The 15,434-nt window shown below is 34.5% G+C and overlaps 1 long non-coding RNA gene across 1 annotated transcript in view; it reads right to left on the reverse strand.

Annotated features, from left to right (window-relative positions):
- Nucleotides 1-9,222: 9,222 nt before the first annotated feature.
- The window catches only part of LOC122219102, a 38,977-nt gene continuing 32,765 nt past the window's right edge, over nucleotides 9,223-15,434 (reverse strand). The window contains exons 2-3 of the long non-coding RNA XR_006202262.1: nucleotides 11,190-11,242; nucleotides 9,223-9,319 (exon numbers count right to left, since the gene is read on the reverse strand). This is a non-coding gene — a long non-coding RNA (uncharacterized LOC122219102). The remainder of the gene's footprint in view (nucleotides 9,320-11,189; nucleotides 11,243-15,434) is intronic.

Consider the following 15,434-nt stretch of genomic DNA (forward strand, 5'->3'; position numbering starts at 1 on the left):
ACTTTATTTTTGCTTTTGTTTCTCTTGCCTGAGAAGACGTATTCATAAATATGTTGCTAAGGCTGATGTCTAAGAGATTACTGCCTATGTTGTCCTCTAAGAATTTTATGGCTTCAGGTCTGACATTTAAATCTTTAATCCATTTTGAGTTTATTTTTGTGTATGATGTAAGAAAGTGGTTCAGTTTCATTCTTTTACATGTAGCTGTCCAGCTTTCCCAGCACCATTTGTTGAAGAGACTTTCTTTTCCCAATTGTATATTCTTGCCTCCTTTGTCATAGATTAATTGACCATATGAGTGTGGTTTTACATTTGAGTTCTCTTCTGTTTTATTGATCTCTGTGTCTGTTTTTGTGCCAGTACCATACTGTGTTAATTATTATAGACTTTTAGTACATCTTGAAATCAGGAATTGTGATACCTCCAGCTTTGTTCTTTTTGTTGTTTCTTCTTTTTCAAGATAAGTTTGGGATTCCATACAAATTTCGGTTGCACAAAAACTAGATATGGGAGTCCTAGCAAGCCCCAGTTCATGTGAAAAACAACTGAGGTGTTTATCTGATGACAAAATCCATACAACTCAAGAGTGTTATTTGTCTGGGGATGAAGCTTAAGAAATTTTACCCTGGATTCATAGAAGTCTGGTGCCCCATTACGGGCTAGAATGGTACCTCTGGCAGCTGCACTGATGAGTCCAAATAGTAAATGTTATGTTGATTCTATTCCCCCATACATGTATATATTTATAAGCTAGAACTGTGTCTAGAGTATCAGTAACAGTATATGTAAATAATTTTAGGAATGCCCACTTAATAAATTGTTGAAAGAAATGCTTAGAAAGAAAAGGTTAAATGGAGAGTGGCATCTGTCCTAAAATGGATGAAACATTATCAGGAACAAGAAAGGGATTCATCCCTGAGTTGTTTCAGAGATAACTGAAATCAAACTCATATTCTGGGGAGGCAAAATTTATCTCAGGATAAATAATTGTCAGTTGATTTGTACATTGGAACTAATCTTGTGATGAAATCACAAATTCCCCATTCCTGGAGATTTTAAGCACAACTCATGGAAGATTACCTGTCCTTACCTGGACGTGCCTTGTACTAGATGATTTCTAAGCCACTATCTGTTCTAAAGTTCCTATTTTAATCATGTAAATTTGTTTGTGGTTGTTTGCTGCATATTTTTCAAAAAACTTTCAAAGTTCCTATTCAAATTTAATGTGTTGATTTCAAATGAAACACCCCCTTATAAACTGCGTATATGTAAAAAGACTGCTGTTATGGCCAAATGAACTCACACAGATAAAGCTAATCTTGTTCCAACATAGCACAGACTCACCACACACATATACATACACACAAACTCACAACACACACACACACACACACACACACACACACACACACACACACACACACACCAGTTCACACATTGTTACAGCTAGAAGTGCCTCTGCTAAGTGCTATCTTCAGATGTGGGTCCTTTCTCACTGTCATTTATCAGACTTCTTTCTTGGTTTGAGACACAGTGAGATGCAGAGAATGAGTGAGGACTGCATGGGGGATGGAGGCTCTTTGTCTCTCACTGACCTAACAAGCTGGTGCATTTCATGTTCTTGCAGAACACGCTTGCTTTCACTACAGCCCCCTTCTCTCAGCTCCTTCATTTTGTTTTCATTTTATTTGCACCCCTGGCTGAAGTTTTCCTTAATAAATTCGAGGTAAAAAACAAAAGTTCTTTGCATGATTAGGTTACACTCATTACATTAAGGACCTGAGAATTATCATATATATAATTTTGGAAAACAGGGCACTTTGCGAAGGCCAGCTGTGGGATGCCTGGTAACTTAGAAGACCAGGAAGACATGTGGGATGGTGAGGGGGAGAAGATCAAAGAACAAGGAACAATAATGGTTAAAGACCTTTCTGTGTTATGGAATATTTTGTAAACCTTATGTCACTGAATCCTAACAGCAACCTATAAAATGAGTATTATTAAGCCTTTCTGTAGTTCAGAAAGAGCACTTAAATAACTTGCTTAAGATCACATCACTAATCCATGGCATAGCTAGACTTGAAATCAGAATTTTTGATTCTAAACCATTAGTTTTCATTTATTTAGCAGATGTATGCTAGGGAATTTCCACAATAATCTTATAAGCCTTGTTTGAAGATTAAGGAGATGAAAGCTCTGAGAAGGAAATGAGCATTCCTACAGACAAAGAATTAAGAAATGTTACAGGTGGAATGTCAGTCGATGTTCACGATCAGAGTCTGTTCTCCCTTCACACGTGGATAGAGAGTGACCCTCTGTATTTTGTCTGTTGCTTTCCCTGGATTTGAAGAGCATTCTTAAAATAGGGGGGTAATCAAGATTTCTGGCATTACTTTGGAAAGTTGGGAGTCATCCCCTTCAACTGTTTTTTTCTGTCATTCTTTATTGTCTGCTTAATCATATTTTGTCTCTTCCTTTGCTATCCTGGGATTAGTTTTTCTTTATTCCCTAGAAGTTTTCTTGTGATACAAAAACTTGCTAAAATATTAACATTTATGTAAAGTCAAGACTAATGGGAGAGTAACATATTATAGTAGTTAATGGCCTAAGGACTTGGTGTCAGCCAGTGTTCAGTTTGAGTCTAGTTCTGATTGCTTAGCTCTTTGCAAGCTGTGAAACCCAGAGCAAGTTTCTTAGTTTCTAACCCACTTATTCTCATCTGGGTATAAAGATATTAATGCCTCTCTTATAGTAGGGAGCATGGTTAGTAGGACTATGAGAAATTATGAGTATAAAAGAGCTTACTCTGGGACCAGACATGTACTATACATCTCATATATTATCATATAATGCCAGACGTGCTCAATCCATGTAAAATACAGTATAATTTCCCAGATGATTGTGTTAAATTTTGTGTTCTATCAAATGATGCCCGACCACATCAAGAAAAAAGACATTAAAGACATATTTTGAAAGTAATTTTTATTGGTTTCAGAAAAGGAAGTTTAAGGGATTTTGGTGACAACAATCTCACAGTGACATAATGTCAAATCTGGGCATTAAATTCAGAATTCTCAGCCTTTGTTTTGCTTCCAAAATGCATGCATCCAAGAGAAACACAAGAAAGAAATATAGCCCTGTAACCTAATAATGCACTGCTGAACCCTGTACCACTCCTAACACATTTTCAGATTCAGATGGCTTTAAAGCAAATTTCTCAAATGCACTTAAATTTGTTTAGATACAAAGCATAACAATAGCTATGTCGAAAAATCAGAGTTTGTGGGCTTATCAGAATTCTATTTTAGTTATGTGCAAAATGTCTGCTGTACTCACTCATGGCTCTGCTTTAAAGACTTGGCTGTTAGACATTTATACATCCATTAATTAGCAGCTAAGCATGATTTAAAGGATAACGTTCCTGGCGTTCGGTGTACATGAAGCAGTAAACAGCTTTTGTGGAAGATTAAACGCTGTAGCAAATCAGAGACATTTGGTGACCCCCAGCAGCCATTTGTTGCCAGAAAACTGCAATGCTAGGATTTTTGTGCCAGGGGGGGAAAACATAGTCAACTCATAACACAACAAACAGAAGAATGCATTTGAATTTGCCTCTTGCATGTTTAGAAATAGGTCTCCTTTTTTTTTTCTATTTTAATTGAATTTCATTTGGAAAAAAGTTCATATGAGTCATTACATACAATGTATGTAAACATACCATAGATTGTAAGGAGTTAACAGTTCTAGAGATCAATGTATGTTTGTAACTGAGAAGTAAGGGTGATGTACCTTATTTTTATTTCCCTTATTAAAATTGAATTTAAATTTGAAAGAGGTTTACCTATTCCTATTTATTAACTCTCAATAAATACATGGATTTTATACTGATATATATTTCTAAACATAGTATTTTTATTGGTCATTATCAAAATATATTTTGGCTTAAAAAGTAGAGAAATGAATTCTAATTATTGTTTGGAAAAATCTGACTATGAACAGTTTTGTAAATTAATATATTGATTTGGAAATGTATGTTTATATGGACAAAGACAAACTAATTTAAGTTAGGATAATAATATTTTTCTAATGCATTTGTAAGACCACTGGATTTACATGTTGTTCTATCATTAATTTTGCAATTTCTTGATCCGTGTAAATCGATTCTAAATGAAATATAATTGAAGTTTAAAACAAGAGGAAAATATTCTGCAAGAATAAAAAAGATATTTGATAACACAGTAGCCAATGCATAGAGAAAAGTCCTTTTAATACATATACATGTTTATGTTCTAGGCTTACTGGAAAAAATTACATGGTTTAGTAGGCTGGTTTAGCTCTCAATAAGAAAAGAATTTCCACCGTTCTTTCTCCGTAATTGGATTTGGTATGCATTGTAAAAGAAACAGCGCCTTTCACTGAGCAGTGTTAGTAACCCATTTTATAATAATACAAAAGGCTTCTCACACCACGTGTTGATCACCATAAATGCTTGTCTAACTCACTTCTCTCTCTTCCTTCAGGGGCCTTTTTCTCCAGGCCCATGGTTGTGGATGGGGGGCGGGGGTGGTGGGTAGTGAAAACCTTTCACAGGAATCTGGGATCCTCGTTTTCAATGTTCCTGTTTGATTTTTCGGCAGCACAACTTTTAAAGTGCCATCAGAAGTTTCTAAGTCTCAAAATTGCTTTAACGCCAAAGGTGCATTTTGTTTGGCGAAGTGGGATGCTGCACTCCGTGAAATCTCTATCTTTTCAATGACTGTTGGGGAAGAGACATTCCAATAGTTCGAAGCAGGGCTTTAATACCTACAGAAAAGGATGCGGATACATGGAGGCATCTGCCGGCACTGTGACTAAAATGTTTACTTTAGCAAACACTGCTCTATTAAATTTCAAAGTGGTGCTCTTTGAATTTTAAATTGTAAGGGAAACCTGGCCTCCATTCTTGAAAGCTTTGGTTTAAACATAAAAAGGAGAAAGTAGCTTTGAAGTTTGAATGAGATGCATGAACTCTTCTTTTTTCTGCAGTTTGAAGAACTTACAGGGCGAGTGTGTGTGCTATTTATTATTCTAACGTAGGACTTGAGTGATATTCTTATTTCGTTCACCCTTGACCATTTTTCCTTTTTAAAGAAAATAGGATTTGAATGTCAATGTGAGGTTTCATTTATTTTTCTCCAATCAGGGAACGTATCTAACAAGATAATTTTAGGCATTTTTAAACAAACCCATTTCATTGCTCTTTAATGGACATCTAATTTTTTTCAAATTATATCTAGACTCCATGGTTTTTAATTGGTGCTGTAAATCTATTTCTCTAGAGTTTACAGTATACATACATAGTCAAAATGCAGAAAATTTGTATTTTTGGCATAGATGCTCACCTTAATGAGTATTTATTTTGGCAGATGAGTGCTTGCATAATTGAACAATTCATGGACCAGAGATAATTGAGCATTACAATAAGTTATGTCACCTATTTACAAATGGGAGCCATTAACTCTCTACTTTGCTTGCTGGAATGAACTTTTTAAACCAAATAATTACAAATGCACATTCACAAAATAAACCTTTACAGGGTCAGTTCATTTTTATCTACTTTGATAAATAATAATTGTGACAGCATTCAGTTTCTGTTTTAAAATGAAATAAGCATTTTATCATAAAATCTGTTAAAGCGTAATTCTTAGTAAGTCAATAAAAACTAATTATAAGGGTCATAGAATATTGAGTAAACTTAATTAGTTCACTTCATATTTTCTTTCTAGAAATTACACATAACATTTACAGTAAAAAATTCATAACATTTTAATATTATAAATTATTACATTTGTGTCCTAGTTCAACAATAGCTCCTCCCTCCAATAAAATCTTTTCTAAGTAGAATAGGTTCTTTCCTTATTAAAACAAAGAGATGGCTAATTTGTTTCTGAATGTGGCAACAAGAGAAGAGAGCCATTTAGGAGTTATTTTTTTCATCCCCCAAACATCTCTTTTACACTCCTTCCTTACTTCTGTCTTGAATTAAGTGATGTCTTGGGTTAAGACATTAAGGATGTTTATACAAAGTATGGAAAATATTTAAGAATGAGTAAGGCATGACAAGGCCTTACTAAAACAACTGATCAGTTGGGACTGATGTTGGCTGTTAGCCTACACAGCCATCTACCCCACACATACCAATACTGTCCCTAATGCATCTCCAATTTTAGGGGGGGGGGGGAGGCAAGTGGACATTAACAAGGGATTCAAGGAACTGAGTGGCCTTCTTCCCTGGTATTGCCCCAATTGCTAATTTTGTGGAAGAAGATCTTTTGGCAGTGGTTTTGGGTCAGACAAATTCTAATAAAGGCTGCATGCCATTTTCCTTTTGGGGAGATTTCCCATGCATTGCTTTGGGTCCTTTTGTACAGGAATCAGGGCATTGTAAAAAGGCCCATACTCTTGTCTCTATTTGGTAATTGTTTGACCTGGTGCCTGGCACTTAAGAATAAGAAAATCAAGAAGAAGTAATGCAAGTAAAATTTTTATGGCCAAGTAACTTCTGCATATAAATATTTTGTAATTTCATTTTAACATGAAGATTCTCTTTCTGATATTGGACCATTTAATAATGGAGTGGAGTGCATTATGAGATAGTGAGATTTCTGTGTCATTTGTTGGTATTCCAGCAAACACTGGTATGTGTTTAGCAGTCTTCTGTGTTATAAAGATATCTGCCCTACTTTTTTGTACTAACAATCCCCCCCCACAGAAAACTCAAAAGTCTATGACTTTTCAATACCTTATTTAAAACTTTGTTGTTCATACACATAACTTTGAATATTAATAAATTAAGTAATCTAACAGATGAGGAACCCATATCAAATACTTAAAATCATAATTGTATATGTATGTAAATAACTGTATTACTAATATATATATTTAAGTCAATGTGTACTATTTTTACTCAATGCCAGTGATTGGAAATTAATTCAAGTGAATTAAATTATGTATAAACTATGAATTAAACATCTTTTGAAATAACTGACATGAATGAATACCAAACCACTAAAAATACTATCTTGAGTTAATGCCAATTAGTTATAAAATGCTAACAGGTTTTTAAATGCTTTTGTTCTACCATGATTTTTCAGTTTTTTTTTTTGTTTTGTTTTGTTTTTTTTAGTGTTTGTTTATTAGAGAGAGAGATGGAATGTGAGCAGGAGAGGGGCAGAGAGAGAGGGAGGCACAGCATCCAAAGCAAGTTCCAGACTTTGAGCTGTCAGCACAGAGGCCCAAAACAGGGCTTGAACTCACAAATTGTGAGATCATGATCTGAGCTGAAGTTGGATGCTTAACTGACTGAGCCACCAGGGTGCCCCTACGATGCTTTCTAAATAGCATGTCAACTATAATGCTTAAAATAGTAAACACTTGTTTAATATAAATTGTAATATTCATGTCAATTTCTACTAGATATTTAGGAAAGAGAGCCTTTAGATATGAATCACATGTTGGCCTTCTCGGAAGTTTCTCAGCACGTGAATCAAGTTACTTAAAATACATATGCCTATGACCAGATGCCTCTCAATGTTATCAATATTCTTTTGTGAAATATTTAAGAACTATTATAATAATATCATATGAAAACTGAAATGGATTAAAAACTCCTGAAATAGAGAGAGAGAAGGGGAAGGAAGGAGAGGGATACATATCTGCAAAAAGGAACTTAAAGGGTTCTAATCTCTCTGATTATAATAAATATATGTACTCTTGAATGTACTGATGTTTGTGGCATCAAATAAACAGTAAAGTTTAACATTTCCCAACTATAGCATATTATAAAGTTTCTATAAAAAGATAGTGTTTTTTTCTAACTACTCTAAGTATTTTTAAATCCCTAGATTTTATTGAAAATTCAAAAATATACTAACCACTTAGCATCACTGGAACAAAGGAATCTATTTGAAGGACTAGATAGAAAAAAATTTGAATTATCACTGTGTGAGTATCTATAGTGCTAAACTTGAAATCATTTTAGACTTTTGGAGGTGTGTTTGACTTTGCATAAGACGTGGATAATTTCTTTGACTTACTTGATTTAAATAAGACGAGATTACTACGTAATGCTGTAACTCAATCATTATGCAGTAATCCAGAGCGAAAGTGAAACGTTCAGAAACATTTTCACATATGTAATTTGTATAAACCATAAGGTTATGATTAAGAAATCTTAGGAATATGTATTACTGTGGCAAAAGCAGTAGTACCAGCCTTTTTATCTTCTTGCTATAGACAGGAATATCCTCAAGGTTAGAAGGTTGCCTGCCTGTTATTTTATGAACCAAGAAAGTATTTCTGCTTTACAGGTATGGAATTTTCTAAAACCTCTTACAAGCCATAAGTAAATGTTAACAATATGCTACTTTACTCCAAACTCTCGTCACCAAAAGTACCTACATTAGGAGGATTTCAGACTAATTCTAGCATGCAGTTTTGCCCTAAGAAGATCTCAGTATGTAATGTACAACCATTTTTTTGCTCCAAGTTCTTAATGAACTGAACACATTACAGGAGTATTTCTATTCTCTGTAGTGTGCACAGTTCAAATAAAGTTGCCCAACTTCCACAAAATATCTCACCTCATATCATCCATTGCACAGTTAAAATAAATTTTCCAGGGGCGCCTGAGTGGCTCAGTAGGTTAAGTGTCTGACTTTGGCTCAGGTCATGATTTCACATGGCTTGTGAGTTTGAGCTCCATGTCAGGCTCTGTGCTGACAGCTCAGAGCCTGGAGCCTGCTTTGGATTCTGTGTCTTCCTCTCTCTGCCCCTCTCCCACTCATGCTCGCTCTCTCTCTCTCTCTCTCTCTCTCAATCTTTCTCTCTCTCTCCTTCAAAAATAAACGTTAAAAAAATTAAAAAATAACTAACTAAATAAATAAAGTTTCCATCTAGCCTTTAATGAGAACTTAAGTAAGTCCTTAAATAAAGACCCTTTCATTGGTTTTATACTTCCACAAATGTCATTCAGTTTAAATGACTGACTTATTTGCATAGCTTGTTGGAGGAATTGGTAAAACATTATTGCTGCATTTCTGATAGTTTCCTAATATTTTGCTACGTTTGTTTTATCCACATTACTTTGTCTCACATTACTTTCTTTTCTTATAGATGTTCAAAATCGTACTGACATGTTTTATTCAATAAACAAACACATTTTAAGCATTACCATATGAAAAACACTTTGTTAGATGTTATGAGAGACAAAAAGATACATCAATCCTGGTCCCAGACTTCACAGTCCGGGGGAAGTAGGTATATAAGTAATTCTTATGTCCTGAAAGAGAAAACAAAAATTTCCATGATGAAAGAATACAATGGGAAAAGGAGAGATTATTCCCAGTTGTGGAATTTTAGAGGAAAGCTAGTGTTTCCACAGGTGACAGAAATATTCTATGGAGAGGGAATTCCCATTATTGGCAAGCAGTATCCGTTTCACTGGGATTTCTGCTAACCATGGCCTAGTGAGGTATCTGGTGCAGTGTCTTCAATCCAAAATCAAAACAACACATTTCTAAGAGCACTTCATTTATTTTGGAAAACCATTTTTCTGAGTTTTCAATTTCTTTCTCTGTAAAGTACAGCTTTTCTAATCTATATTCATGAGAAGCTCTATAAGTTTGAGTAACAAATGGAATAATGTACAAAAAAGCACTTTGAAAATTACTATTCAAAATCGTAGGCTTTTTTTTTGTCAAGCTCTTCATGTGTATTTAAGATATTGATATAGGTTTTTGAGTGAAAGTTCTTGAGAAATAGAAAATCTAAATGTATTGCTGATGCATCACTGCTCATTACAAGAGCATCCCAATTCTAAGGAGACATCAGAGAATTGAGACTTGAAAGTCAGAAAGGTATTTGCTGTCCTGTTTCAGGCCCCAGTTAGTTACAAAGAGACAAGGATGCCCCTTAGATTATTTATTATTTTTCCTTCCAAAAACTTAAGTTCTCCAAAAGAAAAAGGACTTAGAAGGCAATTGTTACCTATTTCCTCCCCAGCCTGTGCATGGGGTAAGAGATGAAGCTAAGAAATTTTGCCATTTGATGATAAAAATATAGTCAACTTACTTTTTTAATAGCCAACTTATTTTTAACAACACATTATTAAGCATGAGTTGAAAGAATATCTGTGTAAACAAATCAGAATCCAAGGAGATTCAGGCTTTATGATGCTCAAGTCATTCTCTTGAACCATGTAACTACACTTCTAGCACTATATTTGATGTTCTCACTCCCAGAACTCTTTAACTGCCCTAAATCACAATGTTCTACTTTTTAAGAGACAAATAATTTAAATTTCCCCTGTGGTTTCCTGTTAAAATCATAATTCTTCCCTAAAAATCGTAGACTATTCCAATGAGTTATTGGTGAAGTTACCACCTTGATGAATAAATGGATTCCAGATAAATGAAAAGAAAAAAAAATCATCAATTTTTCATCAATATTTTATTGGCAAGCTCTTAAGAAGTAGTTTCCTACTATAAAAAAATGCACACTGACAGTAAATTTTGAAATTTCTAAAAGATAACCAAAATACAATAACAAATCACATTCAAAATGGAAACATGAACATTATAAATGTATTCAAATTCACATCTAGTAAATTTGTGAACTGAAAAATCTCAAGTCTTAAAAATAGTGAAGTATGACTGAACACAGGAAAGATCATTTGAGATTTTCTCTTTATTCATTCAAAGATGATCATATGATATACTCCCATTTTCCATAGAATCTATTGCAGTAGGCAAACTATTTAAATATTAACAAGTTTTCATCAAATATTAACTTTAAACACATTAGAGATCATTTAAATCTAAGGAATACAATAACTTAAAATAATACAGTTATGGTGGCATATAATTAGTGGCACTTTGTAATAAGCTATTTCACTTCACATTACATACTCTGAATGGGAACAGGTTTAGAAAGACATTAACAGAAAATGTGACAGAATTTGCCTGAAGACTATAAACTGATTGATGTTTTGGAACTTTCCTCAGACCTTACTGAATGATGTTCTCATTCAGGCAACACTAAATGTACTAAAATATTCAAATTCGGTTTTATAATTTTCAAGAAAGAAAAATGAAAGAAAGCTCAGCAACAATCGTGGCTTAGAATTTAGGTTAAAAGAAAATGTTACATACTTGTCAATGTTGTTTGTATGTCATCCTGAAGGAGACATATGTGGGCATATTCACTGAAAATAAATGAGCAACGATAAGTATTTCCTCTTAATATTATCTTCCACTTTACAATTTTGTAGAGTTCATTTGCAAGTTCTTTCACAAAAACAGAGGGCTTCAAATCAACTATTCTAGGAAGAAATACAGCCATATTTTTGTTGATACTTTAGAATGCAAGCACAGAAGACAAGATACCCTATTATAATCTCAAAGATATTTAACCTCATGTTAACAAAATTAAATAGGATTCATACATTTTATGTAGCCTTACTTTTAGAAAGCTTCATCTGTAATAATAAAGACCCCATCTCACTGCCAGAGCTTTGATTCTGCATTAATTAAATATTTATTTCCTCTTTTATTCTTAACCTAATTTCTAACCCAGAGCTTTAGTTTCATGTTTTTGCTTCTGTAAACTTTAAACCACTGCTGCTAATTACAATAGCAGGATATATATGCTGAGTTATCCAAACCAACCTAAAACATTTGAGGTCCACCTGATTTTGTCTCATTATAGGTAGAAAATGGGTCAAAGCAAAAATTTCTTTGTAGGCATACAAACATTTGGTTCTTAATTTCACTGACACTGAGTTTCTGGGGAATGGATGTATTTTTCTCAGAATTGTCTTGGATATATGTACGTGACTCGGACTTTGTGTCAACACAGTAAGAAAGAATTCTGGTTCACTGATCTTTTTTAACTGAGATACCTGCAAAGCTAAGTCATTATAATATTACAAGGCTGAACTTACTTCCTAACTAAATATGTTAAGCATTTCAAATGTAGTACCCGAATTTTCAAATTATTTAATGGAAAGTCAACAATACCCTGATGCAAGGCAATGTGTAATTAGCAAAAATGTTTCCAAGATATGCTTAACATTTCAAGTTTATGTTCATTAACGTATAAAAATATATATTCATCAACAGAATAAATATGAATTCAAAATCCTACAGGATTTATTTCCCCCATTGATCATGAACGAAAGCCATTAAAGGGTGAAGTGTATCTACATCAGTGAGTAGCTTTGTTCTTCATTTCTGGATAAGGATTTAGGTTGTCTTCTTTAGATTTTTCTCATGTCTATAACTCAGATGTCTCAATGGCTTCTTCCCATTTTTAAGTCAATAAATCACTTCAAATAATGTGCAATTATTTTTTCCCAAAATCTGACTACTAATATCCTTTCTTGGATGACAATTAGTTATATGTACTCTTTATTCTCATTAAGAAGAGCAATATCAGAGATCCAGTAGAAGTATTTACCTTGACATTCAAGTCAGTGTTAATTTCGGCATCTATGAACCCCAGCCCATAAAAACAAACTTCCTCTATCCTCCTAGGTAATGTACCCTCCGTGCCACGGCAATTTAAAATTGCTGCTTTGCATGAACATTTAAGTATCCTCTAGACTACATAGCCAATTTTAAGATCTTTGGTGATAGACCATGCTAGCCTTGGGACCAATTGTTCCCAAACTCATCCCTCTTCCCATTTTCCATTCTTTATGAGAGGGGCTCACCTCTTCATCCATTTCCCAGGTACATTTCCCAGGACCACTGTCAGTTGGCTTCTAGCTGCATTGGACAGTGGAGACACTGGTGGGATTTTTAGAGTGTAGTGAGAACGGAAATGCCAGGTTATTTTCACCTTCATCTTTGTTGGGCAGTATTTTCTGTTTAAGCTTATATCTGGCCCACTGTGGTTCGAGCTTTGAAAGAATGATTCTGACTAGTACCAACATTTAGTCCTCCAGGTTAAGGGTGACAGTAACCTCCCACTTTTGCTAATCTCTGGGTTAGGTCATAATCACTTTTATGGCTTCCCCAAATCCACAACACCTTTGTAACTAATTCCCAGAATTAAATAACCTGTTACAGGGGCACCTGTATGGCTCAGTTGGTTGAGCATCTGACTTTGGCTCAGGTCACAATCTCACGGTTTGTGGGTTCGAGCCCCACATCTGTCTCTGTGCTGAACTCTTGCTCAGAGCCTGGAGCCTGCTTCAGATTCTCCTTCTCTCAGTCTCTCTCTGACCCTTTCCCGCTCGCACTCTGTCTCACTCTATCTCTAAAAAATAAATAAATGTAAAAAAAAATTTCAAATACCCTGTTATAAACATTTTAGGTGGTTTCTTTCTTCCTGGTTAGACTTTGATATACCAATCCTATACATTGTTATAGTCATATAAAATGTTATGACATTGTTTTGATCCCATTTTATGTATCAGAATATTGATATTTGGAGACATTAATCAGATTTCTTAAGTCATAATTGATGATAGTTGGTAGTGGAAATTGAATTTGGATTCAGATTGGTCTGTCTCTTTAGCCAGTGCTTTTAAACACGGAACATATGTTTTGTTTGGTGCTCTGTATATCTACTAGACAAATATCTAAACTTTTCCTTACTGGATCAAAGTCTTTAATGATCATAATACACAGCTAAAAGGAGCTTATATTCCTTTACTTTGTGAGAGGGCCTTCTGAGTGACACAGGGTAACCATGTTTTCAAACGTAACAGGATGCTGTACTGTACATGGGAGCAGTGAGACCAGAGAGGACGCTGTGTGATAATCCAGGTGGGAGCTCTTGTTGGTCTGGCCCAGGGTGGCAATATTGGGGTGGTAATAAGTGTTCAGATTCTGGATATACTTTGAAAATAGAGCCATCAGTATTTTTGGATGGATTAAAAGTGATCTTAGAACGAACTATTGCCATCATTTGAGATGAAGATATGTACGGGAGGAACGTATCTACAGGAGTGCCATAGGTAGTTTTACATATGTGAAGTTATATTTGTAACAAGTGCATTATGTTATTATGAAAACTAGCTTTCCAGTGATAGAAATATGTCTATCATGTAAGCACCCACATGTATGATTGTAATCTAAGGAATTCAGGGAGAAGTTAACCCAATTTTGTAAACCACTGAGACCAAAATAACAACATTTTGAAAAAGTCACTTTCAAAAAAGGAGCAAATGATCAAGGATGCGCAAGTCATGGGTAAAGTTCCTAAAGGAAGAGTCAGTCCTGAGGTTTGGGCCTTCCTGAGTGGGGGACAGCCCCACCCCCCTCTAGCCTCGCAGACTCAAAAGCTTGACAAAACCTATGGTTCAATGCAAATGAGAGATTTACAGAGTTTATAATTAAGCATAACTTATTTTAGATACTCAGCCTAACTTGTGTGTACATGTCTATTTTCTGCTCATTGGCTGTTGATCTAGAAAGCAGATTTTTGCCATCTTTCTACCATTTGCCCCTTTGTTGTTTCAAGCCAAGTTCTCAAATAGACAGGCAATTCCTTAAATACTGAGGTAAGTTTGCCAAAGGGTTTAGTGTAAAAATGAGTTCATATATAGTACATGACAGTCTATAAAAATGAAACCAGAGCAAAAGAAAAAAAAATAGTATATAAGGAATACATTGCACACGGCAATCATAAATCCAAGTTTGGAACTTGTATTCTAGACACAGCATTGTTGCTCTATGTGTAACTAAAGCTTCAGTTTCATTATGGGTCCTTTCTTAGAGACTTCACTTTCTCAATTAAAGATTTCCTGTTTGTTGTAGTCCGCAGGAAACTATTTTTATAAGTTTCCTCCTTTTATTTTGATGTTTATGAGTGTGTCTAACAGTAATATTTTTATATCGTATTTGTACTTTGATATTTAAAGGTAAGCTTAGGCCTAGAAGCAGATAGTATCAAAATTTTGGAGAAAACTAGGTAAGTTTTTTTTTTCTGTTTAATGAATCTTTGTATGTAGAGTTCGGAACAGTGCATTCATTCACTAAAATAATTCTTTGCTTTTAGAAGTTTGAGAATTCAAAGTCATAAAATAAATTATATTTCCCTTTAAGGGACTTTACCTACATTCGTAGAACAAATAATAAATGCCACAAAAGGTAGAAATTATTTCCAGCTGTTTTTCCAGTGTGGGAAATAAAATTCATCTAGAGGGTGTTGATTTCCACTGGAAGGCCGGATGATGGGTAGAGAATTTCCTTAAACTATCATTTGGAAGACAGGCCTCAGGCATACTTCACTTAATGCATGGGCATTTAGTTCCCTTAAGACACCAAACTGGAACTTATATCTGCAAGTTGATGACTATTCATGTATCACCCATTGGTTGAGGTATACAGCAATGACAGTTTACTATTCAGACACTGTTATACACATTGTTTGCACTACAATTGCAA

The sequence above is a fragment of the Panthera leo genome, chromosome B2, assembly GCF_018350215.1.
Source record: "Panthera leo isolate Ple1 chromosome B2, P.leo_Ple1_pat1.1, whole genome shotgun sequence".
Taxonomy (NCBI): domain Eukaryota; kingdom Metazoa; phylum Chordata; class Mammalia; order Carnivora; family Felidae; genus Panthera; species Panthera leo.